Source organism: Oncorhynchus nerka, unplaced genomic scaffold (assembly GCF_034236695.1).
Source record: "Oncorhynchus nerka isolate Pitt River unplaced genomic scaffold, Oner_Uvic_2.0 unplaced_scaffold_1238, whole genome shotgun sequence".
Lineage (NCBI taxonomy): Eukaryota > Metazoa > Chordata > Actinopteri > Salmoniformes > Salmonidae > Oncorhynchus > Oncorhynchus nerka.
In genome coordinates this window covers 101,490-112,856 of record NW_027040100.1, presented here as the reverse complement: position 1 = coordinate 112,856, position 11,367 = coordinate 101,490, and the positions used below count along the sequence as shown (strand labels likewise).

Here is an 11,367-nt window from a genome sequence, read left to right as displayed (position 1 = left end):
CTGTATATCTCTCTCTAGACAGACTGAGCTGTATATCTCTCAGACTCTATACAGACTGAGCTGTATATCTCTCTCAGACTGAGCTGTATATCTCTCTCTAGACAGACTGAGCTGTATATCTCTCTCTAGACAGACTGAGCTGTATATCTCTCTCTCTAGACAGACTGAGCTGTATATCTCTCTCTCTAGACAGACTGAGACAGACTGAGCTATCTCTCTCTAGACAGACTGAGCTGTATATCTCTCTCTCTAGACAGACTGAGCTGTATATCTCTCTCTGACAGACTGAGCTGTATATCTCTCTCTCTGGACAGACTGAGCTGTATATCTCTCTCTCAGACTGAGACAGACTGAGCTGTATATCTCTCTCTCTGACAGACTGAGCTGTATATCTCTCTCTAGACAGACTGAGCTGTATATCTCTCTCTGGACAGACTGAGCTGTATATCTCTCTCTCTGACAGACTGAGCTGTATATCTCTCTCTCTGGACAGACTGAGCTGTATATCTCTCTCTAGACAGACTGAGCTGTATATCTCTCTAGACAGACTGAGCTGTATATCTCTCTCAGACTGACAGACTGAGCTGTATATCTCTCTCTCTAGACAGACTGAGCTGTATATCTCTCTCTAGACAGACTGAGCTGTATATCTCTCTAGACAGACTGAGCTGTATATCTCTCTAGACAGACTGAGCTGTATATCTCTCTCTAGACAGACTGAGCTGTATATCTCTCTGGACAGACTGAGCTAGACAGACTGAGCTGTATATATCTCTCTGGACAGACTGAGCTGTATATCTCTCTCTAGACAGACTGAGCTGTATATCTCTCTCTCTAGACAGACTGAGCTGTATATCTCTCTCTCTAGACAGACTGAGCTGTATATCTCTCTCTCTAGACAGACTGAGCTGTATATCTCTCTCTCTAGACAGACTGAGCTGTATATCTCTCTCTCTATACAGACTGAGCTGTATATATCTCTATACAGACTGAGCTGTATATCTCTCTAGACAGACTGAGCTGTATATCTCTCTCTAGACAGACTGAGCTGTATATCTCTCTCTAGACAGACTGAGCTGTATACAGACTGAGCTGTATATCTCTCTCTAGACAGACTGAGCTGTATATCTCTCTCTCTAGACAGACTGAGCTGTATATCTCTCTCTAGACAGACTGAGCTGTATATCTCTCTCTAGACAGACTGAGCTGTATATCTCTCTCTCTAGACAGACTGAGCTGTATATCTCTCTCTCTAGACAGACTGAGCTGTATATCTCTCTCTAGACAGACTGAGCTGTATATCTCTCTCTCTAGACAGACTGAGCTGTATATCTCTCTCTAGACAGACTGAGCTGTATATCTCTCTCTAGACAGACTGAGCTGTATATCTCTCTCTAGACAGACTGAGCTGTATATCTCTCTCTAGACAGACTGAGCTGTATATCTCTCTCTAGACAGACTGAGCTGTATATCTCTCTCTCTAGACAGACTGAGCTGTATATCTCTCTCTCTAGACAGACTGAGCTGTATATCTCTCTCTCTAGACAGACTGAGCTGTATATCTCTCTCTCTAGACAGACTGAGCTGTATATCTCTCTCTCTAGACAGACTGAGCTGTATATCTCTCTCTCTAGACAGACTGAGCTGTATATCTCTCTCTAGACAGACTGAGCTGTATATCTCTCTCTCTAGACAGACTGAGCTGTATATCTCTCTCTAGACAGACTGAGCTGTATATCTCTCTCTCTAGACAGACTGAGCTGTATATCTCTCTCTAGACAGACTGAGCTGTATATCTCTCTAGACAGACTGAGCTGTATATCTCTCTCTAGACAGACTGAGCTGTATATCTCTCTCTAGACAGACTGAGCTGTATATCTCTCTCTAGACAGACTGAGCTGTATATCTCTCTCTCTAGACAGACTGAGCTGTATATCTCTCTCTCTAGACAGACTGAGCTGTATATCTCTCTCTCTAGACAGACTGAGCTGTATATCTCTCTCTCTAGACAGACTGAGCTGTATATCTCTCTCTCTAGACAGACTGAGCTGTATATCTCTCTCTCTAGACAGACTGAGCTGTATATCTCTCTCTAGACAGACTGAGCTGTATATCTCTCTCTCTAGACAGACTGAGCTGTATATCTCTCTAGACAGACTGAGCTGTATATCTCTCTCTCTAGACAGACTGAGCTGTATATCTCTCTCTAGACAGACTGAGCTGTATATCTCTCTCTCTAGACAGACTGAGCTGTATATCTCTCTCTAGACAGACTGAGCTGTATATCTCTCTCTCTAGACAGACTGAGCTGTATATCTCTCTCTCTAGACAGACTGAGCTGTATATCTCTCTCTAGACAGACTGAGCTGTATATCTCTCTCTAGACAGACTGAGCTGTATATCTCTCTCTCTAGACAGACTGAGCTGTATATCTCTCTCTAGACAGACTGAGCTGTATATCTCTCTCTCTAGACAGACTGAGCTGTATATCTCTCTCTAGACAGACTGAGCTGTATATCTCTCTCTAGACAGACTGAGCTGTATATCTCTCTCTCTAGACAGACTGAGCTGTATATCTCTCTCTCTAGACAGACTGAGCTGTATATCTCTCTCTAGACAGACTGAGCTGTATATCTCTCTCTAGACAGACTGAGCTGTATATCTCTCTCTCTGACAGACTGAGCTGTATATCTCTCTAGACAGACTGAGCTGTATATCTCTCTCTAGACAGACTGAGCTGTATATCTCTCTAGACAGACTGAGCTGTATATCTCTCTAGACAGACTGAGCTGTATATCTCTCTCTAGACAGACTGAGCTGTATATCTCTCTAGACAGACTGAGCTGTATATCTCTCTCTAGACAGACTGAGCTGTATATCTCTCTCTAGACAGACTGAGCTGTATATCTCTCTCTAGACAGACTGAGCTGTATATCTCTCTCTAGACAGACTGAGCTGTATATCTCTCTCTAGACAGACTGAGCTGTATATCTCTCTAGACAGACTGAGCTGTATATCTCTCTAGACAGACTGAGCTGTATATCTCTCTCTAGACAGACTGAGCTGTATATCTCTCTCTCTAGACAGACTGAGCTGTATATCTCTCTGGACAGACTGAGCTGTATATCTCTCTCTAGACAGACCGAGCTGTATATATATATCTCTCTATACAGACTGAGCTGTATATATATCTCTCTATACAGACTGAGCTGTATATCTCTCTCTCTAGACAGACTGAGCTGTATATCTCTCTCTCTGGACAGACTGAGCTGTATATCTCTCTGGACAGACTGAGCTGTATATCTCTCTGGACAGACTGAGCTGTATATCTCTCTCTCTAGACAGACTGAGCTGTATATCTCTCTCTCTAGACAGACTGAGCTGTATATCTCTCTCTAGACAGACTGAGCTGTATGTATATCTCTCTGGACAGACTGAGCTGTATATCTCTCTCTAGACAGACTGAGCTGTATATCTCTCTCTATACAGACTGAGCTGTATATATCTCTCTCTAGACAGACTGAGCTGTATATCTCTCTCTATACAGACTGAGCTGTATATCTCTCTCTATACAGACTGAGCTGTATATATCTCTCTCTAGACAGACTGAGCTGTATATCTCTCTCTATACAGACTGAGCTGTATATCTCTCTCTAGACAGACTGAGCTGTATATCTCTCTCTATACAGACTGAGCTGTATATCTCTCTCTATACAGACTGAGCTGTATATCTCTCTATACAGACCGAGCTGTATATCTCTCTCTAGACAGACTGAGCTGTATATCTCTCTATACAGACCGAGCTGTATATATCTCTCTAGACAAACTGAACAGTATATATCTCTCTCTCAGACTGATTCCTTTTCAATCCTTCAAATACAGGCAATAACATTCTGATTCATTTGGCCCTTTTGTATGAGTCACATGTCGCTATACATCTGGGTAAATCTTACAATAGGTCCACATTGTCACTAGTAATGCTGCATTGTGGGTACACATCTGATGCTTTATTCACTAGGTATTCATCAGTAGAAAGCAATGAGTGTTTAAATCACAGTACAGACAGTAGTTTCACACACTAACAGAGACTAACAGAGTGTCTGGCAGGTTAGAGGCTGGGTTTAGTGTCAGGGGTTAGAGGTCAGAGGTTAGGGGTCAGAGGTTAGGGGTCAGAGGGTAGGGGTCAGAGGTTAGAGGTCAGAGGTTAGGGGTCAGAGGTTAGGGGTCAGGTGTTAGAGGTCAGAGGTTAAGGGTCGGAGGTTAGGGGTCAGAGGTTAGGGGTCAGGGTCTGGCAGTGACAGGTGAGAGCAGACTGAGCTGCAATGATGGTGCAGAGCGTTTCAATGAGACTTCTTCATCGCCAGAGGTTAGGGGTCAGAGGTTAGGGGTGAGACTCCATCGCCAACCAATCAGGTCCTCGGTCTGTTGCGTCCATCTGCGTGTGGCTCAGGGGAGCCGGGGGAGCCACCAAAGACTGTCCAGTTAAAGGCCGTCTGTCAGACCAAACACCTCAAGGCTTCAGCCTCCATGAAAATCACAGGGATCACAACAGCAATAACAACATCACATGTTATAACAGATGGTACAATGTGTTATAACAGATGGTACAATGTGTTATAACAGATGGTACAATGTGTTATAACAGATGGTACAATGTGTTATAACAGATGGTACAATGTGTTATAACAGATGGTACAATGTGTTATAACAGATGGTACAATGTGTTATAACAGATGGTACAATGTGTTATAACAGATGGTACAATGTGTTATAACAGATGGTACAATGTGTTATAACAGATGGTACAATGTGTTATAACAGATGGTACAATGTGTTATAACAGATGGTACAATGTGTTATAACAGATGGTACAATGTGTTATAACAGATGGTACAATGTGTTATAACAGATGGTACAATGTGTTATAACAGATGGTACAATGTGTTATAACAGATGGTACAATGTGTTATAACAGATGGTACAATGTGTTATAACAGATGGTACAATGTGTTATAACAGATGGTACAATGTGTTATAACAGATGGTACAATGTGTTATAACAGATGGTACAATGTGTTATAACAGATGGTACAATGTGTTATAACAGATGGTACAATGTGTTATAACAGATGGTACAATGTGTTATAACAGATGGTACAATGTGTTATAACAGATGGTAACATAACAGATGGTACAATGTGTTATAACAGATGGTACAATGTTATAACAGATGGTACAATGTGTTATAACAGATGGTACAATGTGTTATAACAGATGGTACAATGTGTTATAACAGATGGTACAATGTGTTATAACAGATGGTACAATGTGTTATAACAGATGGTACAATGTGTTATAACAGATGGTACAATGTGTTATAACAGATGGTACAATGTGTTATAACAGATGGTACAATGTGTTATAACAGATGGTACAATGTGTTATAACAGATGGTACAATGTGTTATAACAGATGGTACAATGTGTTATAACAGATGGTACAATGTGTTATAACAGATGGTACAATGTTATAACAGATGGTACAATGTGTTATAACAGATGGTACAATGTGTTATAACAGATGGTACAATGTGTTATAACAGATGGTACAATGTGTTATAACAGATGGTACAATGTGTTATAACAGATGGTACAATGTGTTATAACAGATGGTACAATGTGTTATAACAGATGGTACAATGTGTTATAACAGATGGTACAATGTGTTATAACAGATGGTACAATGTGTTATAACAGATGGTACAATGTGTTATAACAGATGGTACAATGTGTTATAACAGATGGTACAATGTGTTATAACAGATGGTACAATGTGTTATAACAGATGGTACAATGTGTTATAACAGATGGTACAATGTGTTATAACAGATGGTACAATGTGTTATAACAGATGGTACAATGTGTTATAACAGATGGTACAATGTGTTATAACAGATGGTACAATGTGTTATAACAGATGGTACAATGTGTTATAACAGATGGTACAATGTGTTATAACAGATGGTACAATGTGTTATAACAGATGGTACAATGTGTTATAACAGATGGTACAATGTGTTATAACAGATGGTACAATGTGTTATAACAGATGGTACAATGTGTTATAACAGATGGTACAATGTGTTATAACAGATGGTACAATGTGTTATAACAGATGGTACAATGTGTTATAACAGATGGTACAATGTGTTATAACAGATGGTACAATGTGTTATAACAGATGGTACAATGTGTTATAACAGATGGTACAATGTGTTATAACAGATGGTACAATGTGTTATAACAGATGGTACAATGTGTTATAACAGATGGTACAATGTGTTATAGACGTATGAGGACCATGTATATAATTATAGGATTATGTTGACAGACTGCTCTACCTGAGAAAACCTCTTCCATTCATACAATCTTAACTGTCCCCATGTCATGGTCATATCATGGACATCCTACCACACGCATGTTAGCAGACAGACAGGGGATTCAGAACCATAGACATGTTAACAGACAGACAGACAGGGGATTCAGAACCATAGACATGTTAACAGACAGACAGGGGATTCAGAACCATAGACATGTTAACAGACAGACAGGGGATTCAGAACCATAGACATGTTAACAGACAGACAGGGGATTCAGAACCATAGACATGTTAACAGACAGACAGGGGATTCAGAACCATAGACATGTTAACAGACAGACAGGGATTCAGAACCATAGACATGTTAACAGACAGACAGGGATTCAGAACCATAGACATGTTAACAGACAGACAGGGGATTCAGAACCATAGACATGTTAACAGACAGACAGGGGATTCAGAACCATAGACATGTTAACAGACAGACAGGGGATTCAGAACCATAGACATGTTAACAGACAGACAGGGGATTCAGGATTCAGAACCATAGACATGTTAACAGACAGACAGGGGGATTCAGAACCATAGACATGTTAACAGACAGACAGGTGATTCAGAACCATAGACATGTTAACAGACAGACAGACAGGGATTCAGAACCATAGACATGTTAACAGACAGACAGGGGATTCAGAACCATAGACATGTTAACAGACAGACAGGGATTCAGAACCATAGACATGTTAACAGACAGACAGGGGATTCAGAACCATAGACATGTTAACAGACAGACAGGGATTCAGAACCATAGACATGTTAACAGACAGACAGGGGATTCAGAACCATAGACATGTTAACAGACAGACAGGGGATTCAGAACCATAGACATGTTAACAGACAGACAGGGGATTCAGAACCATAGACATGTTAACAGACAGACAGGGGATTCAGAACCAGAACCAGACATGTTAACAGACAGACAGGGGATTCAGAACCATAGACATGTTAACAGACAGACAGGGATTCAGAACCATAGACATGTTAACAGACAGACAGGGGATTCAGAACCATAGACATGTTAACAGACAGACAGGGGATTCAGAACCATAGACATGTTAACAGACAGACAGGGGATTCAGAACCATAGACATGTTAACAGACAGACAGGGGATTCAGAACCATAGACATGTTAACAGACAGACAGGGGATTCAGAACCATAGACATGTTAACAGACAGACAGGGATTCAGAACCATAGACATGTTAACAGACAGACAGGGGATTCAGAACCATAGACATGTTAACAGACAGACAGATTCAGAACCATAGACATGTTAACAGACAGACATTCAGAACATAGTTAACAGACAGACAGAACAGACAGGGACAGATTCAGAACCATAGACATGTTAACAGACAGACAGGGGATTCAGAACCATAGACATGTCAGACAGACAGGGATTCAGAACCATAGACATGTTAACAGACAGACAGGGGATTCAGAACCATAGACATGTTAACAGACAGACAGGGGATTCAGAACCATAGACATGTTAACAGACAGACAGGTGATTCAGAACCAGAACCAGACATGTTAACAGACAGACAGGGGATTCAGAACCATAGACATGTTAACAGACAGACAGGGGATTCAGAACCATAGACATGTTAACAGACAGACAGGGGATTCAGAACCATAGACATGTTAACAGACAGACAGGGGATTCAGAACCATAGACATGTTAACAGACATACAGGGGATTCAGAACCATAGACAGAAATGAAGCATCGATAGTTAAACCCCGTTGGGAGGGTTGGCTCTGATTGATAGTTAAACCCTGTCTCCATCCCCTCTCGTCAGACGAAGGTGTTGGGAGGGTTGGCTCTGATTGATAGTTAAACCCTGTCTCCATCCCCTCTCGTCAGACGAAGGTGTTGGGAGGGTTGGCTCTGATTGATAGTTAAACCCTGTCTCCCTCCCCTCTCGTCAGACGAAGGTGTTGGGAGGGTTGGCTCTGATTGATAGTTAAACCCTGTCTCCCTCCCCTCTCGTCAGACGAAGGTGTTGGGAGGGTTGGCTCTGATTGATAGTTAAACCCTGTCTCCCCCCTCTCCAGACTGTTGGGAGGGTTGGCTCTGATTGATAGTTAAACAGACGAAGGTGTTGGGAGGGTTGGCTCTGATTGATAGTTAAACCCCGTCTCCATCCCCTCTCGTCAGACGAAGGTGTTGGGAGGGTTGGCTCTGATTGATAGTTAAACCCTGTCTCCATCCCCTCTCGTCAGACGAAGGTGTTGGGAGGGTTGGCTCTGATTGATAGTTAAACCCTGTCTCCCTCCCCTCTCGTCAGACGAAGGTGTTGGGAGGGTTGGCTCTGATTGATAGTTAAACCCTGTCTCCCTCCCCTCTCGTCAGACGAAGGTGTTGGGAGGGTTGGCTCTGATTGATAGTTAAACCCCGTCTCCCTCTCGTCAGACGAAGGTGTTGGGAGGGTTGGCTCTGATTGATAGTTAAACCCTGTCTCCCTCCCCTCTCGTCAGACGAAGGTGTTGGGAGGGTTGGCTCTGATTGATAGTTAAACCCTGTCTCCCTCCCCTCTCGTCAGACGAAGGTGTTGGGAGGGTTGGCTCTGATTGATAGTTAAACCCTGTCTCCCTCTCGTCAGACGAAGGTTGTTGGGAGGGTTGGCTTTGATTGATAGTTAAACCCTGTCTCCCTCCCCTCTCGTAAGACGAAGGTGTTGGGAGGTTTGGCTCTGATTGATAGTTAAACCCTGTCTCCCTCCCCTCTCATCAGACGAAGGTGTTGGGAGGGTTGGCTCTGATTGGCCAGGCCAGCTTCTTCTCCTTGGCCTCGCGGTCAAACGTGTCTCCAGACGGAGTCTTTGGTGATTGCGTCGTCTTGGTCGCCACGGGGGATATCCACCACTCCCACGTAGTTACTCTTGGCCATGCGGGAGCTGGCGGTGATGGTGTTTGGCGTTGCTACGGTAACACTTCATAGAGGACGTGCAGAAGGTCTCCCTCATGCCGCGTCTGAAGTTAGCGTTGTGAGACGGAATAGAGCGAGGGTTTCGAGGCGGCGGAGCTGAACGACACCCAGACCACACAGCAGAACACCAGAGCCCCCTGTCTGCTGGGGCCTCTGGGGCCTCACTAGGGTGCCACACCTGGACCACGTAGAAAGGGGTCCAGGTGAGGAGGAACACCACGTTCAGCATGAGAAACATCTTGATGGTCTTCACTTTAGTCCTGGGGGGTTGGCTCTGATGTTCATGGTTCTCCTGACCGTGTGTCCGTCGGCGCCGATCCTCCAGATGTAGTGGACCACGCGCTGGTAGAACCACACGATGAGGACAGCTGGGACCAGGAACCCCAGGAGCAGGTGGACGGAACCGTACAGAACGCCATCCCAGCTTCCCGCCGGCAGGAAGAAGTCACAGTGCCCTCCCCCGTCCGCCGCCGCCGTCTCCGAGCCGTAGAAGAAAAGACAGGGAGAGACGATTGATGGCGGCGTCCCAACATCCAGGAGGCCAGGATCATCCTCTTCGCTTTCTCCCTGGACACCTTGAAGCTCAGTGGGTACACAATGGTGTAGAACCGGTCCACACAGATGGACAGCAGAACATACACCTGGACACCAGGACACAGGTGCTGCAGGTAACGAACAGCCTTACAGGCGGCAGCGCTGAGAGGCCAGCCCCCGCAGGTCACCTGGAGGAGGATGAAGGGAGCACAGCCCAGGGACAGCAACAGGTCGGCACAGGCCATGGACACCACAAAGTAGTTGGTAGTGGACTGACTCCTTCTGCTACGGTGGATCACGACACACACTAGAACATTACCCAGGATGGACACCAACCACAGGAGACTGAACACCAGCCCCAGAACAGCCACCTCCGCTGGGGTGAGTTCATACCACACCTGGGTGGTGTTCTGGAGGCCGGAGGGGGAAGAGGAGGAGGAGGAGGAAGAGAGGGCGTCGTGGTTCCAGATGGAGGGTGTCGCTGAACTGGTGTTGCCCCTGTCTGAGAGGTTAAAGGTCATGGGGAGGGTAAAGGAGGGGGAGAGGGGAGGGGCAGGAGGGATGGCCACAGATGCTGTCTGTTGATTGGGCGTAGACCATGCCGCTACCGGGAACAGCACCACAGGAGAGCTGCAGAGACAGCACCCACAGGAGAGCTGAGGAGACAGCACCACAGGAGAGCTGAGGAGACAGCACAACAGGAGAGCTGAGGAGACAGCACCACAGGAGAGCTGAGGAGACAGCACCCACAGGAGAGCTGAGGAGACAGCACCACAGGAGAGCTGAGGAGACAGCACCACAGGAGAGCTGAGGAGACAGCACCACAGGAGAGCTGAGGAGACAGCACCACAGGAGAGCTGAGGAGACAGCACCCACAGGAGAGCTGAGGAGACAGCACCACAGGAGAGCTGAGGAGACAGCACCACAGGAGAGCTGAGGAGACAGCACCACAGGAGAGCTGAGGAGACAGCACCACAGGAGAGCTGAGGAGACAGCACCACAGGAGAGCTGAGGAGACAGCACCACAGGAGAGCTGAGGAGACAGCACCACAGGAGAGCTGAGGAGACAGCACCACAGGAGAGCTGAGGAGACAGCACCCACAGGAGAGCTGCAGAGACAAACACACAAACAAGATGTTGTGAGATGGAGGAGACTTACTAAACGGTAGGTAATAAATAATAGCATCTGCATTGTATATGATATATACCTGTATGGAAGAGGACGGTCATGAAAATAAGATGCCCTCAGAAAGGAGGGACTTTTTACACATTTTGTTGTGAATTAAAAAATGGATTCAAATGGATCAAATCCAGATTTGTGTCACTGGCCTACACACAATACCCCATAATGTCAATTAAAAATGAAAAGCTGAAATGTATCGAGTCAATAAGTATTCAACCTCTTTGTTATGGCAAGGAGCCTAAATAAGTTCAGGAGTCAAAATGTTGCTCAACAAGTCACACA

The 11,367-nt window shown here is 44.8% G+C and overlaps 1 pseudogene; it reads right to left on the bottom strand.

Moving 5' to 3' along the window:
• Window positions 1-8,543: 8,543 nt before the first annotated feature.
• LOC135569047 (probable G-protein coupled receptor 19) lies at window positions 8,544-10,502 on the bottom strand (annotated as a pseudogene).
• Between the last annotated feature and the right edge of the window lie 865 nt (window positions 10,503-11,367).